Source organism: Sciurus carolinensis, chromosome 10 (genome assembly GCF_902686445.1).
Source record: "Sciurus carolinensis chromosome 10, mSciCar1.2, whole genome shotgun sequence".
Lineage (NCBI taxonomy): Eukaryota > Metazoa > Chordata > Mammalia > Rodentia > Sciuridae > Sciurus > Sciurus carolinensis.
The window spans coordinates 79,536,532-79,537,414 of NC_062222.1; positions in this window are offsets into that span (position 1 = coordinate 79,536,532).

The window sequence follows — 883 nt, forward strand, 5'->3', positions numbered from 1 at the left end:
AATTCTTCACCTCTGTAATCTGAGTGTAAATAAGTCAAAATGTTTACCTGGCTTTTGTGCCTTTGAAGGAGGTTCAAATGATTCTAGATCTCAAACTGACTCCCCGCTCTCAGCTGTGGTGAGTGTGTCTTCAGAATGGGATGTTGTTGACAGTGAGAGTTCAGAAGGGAATGCTTTTCTTTTTATAAACACCCCCAGTCGTAGCTTGGCAGTGGCATATTACCCCACTTGTGTTCAGCTATTTATATCTGGCTCCCACACTGTGCCTTGGAATCACCACTGTTAACACTTTAAATCTCCAAGAGGCTTGTAAAGACACAGCAATTCCCTATAACCACAGCATGCTCAGTTCTGAGTTCAAAGTTCTGGGCTTCTTTCAGAAAGAAATAACTTCCCATTTCTAACCCTTTGACACTAAGATGCCAGACTAAAGCATGGATTTTATTCTAGCTAGATGAGTCACGTAACTACGAGGACTTGCTTTGTTAATCACTGGCAGTGTGATAGCTATCACCATTCACTCAGCTGGCTTACTATATTTCAGGTACTGTGCCAGGATACATAAGCATGTCAAACAAAATACTGGAAAGCATTCACAATCTGACAGCAGACACGAATAACCTAAATATAACATGTTAAGAATCCTAAGTATAAACAAAGTCCAGTAAGAACAGGAAAGATTTGATAATGCCTGTGACTATGGCTCCCATTTTTTTTATTGATTCTTATTAGTTATACAAGACAGTAGAATGTATCTTGACATATTATACATATATGGAATATAACTTCTCATTCTTCTGGTTGTACATGATATGGAATTACATTGGTTATGTGATCATATATGCACATAGGACAGTAATGTCCAATTCATTCTACTATCTTT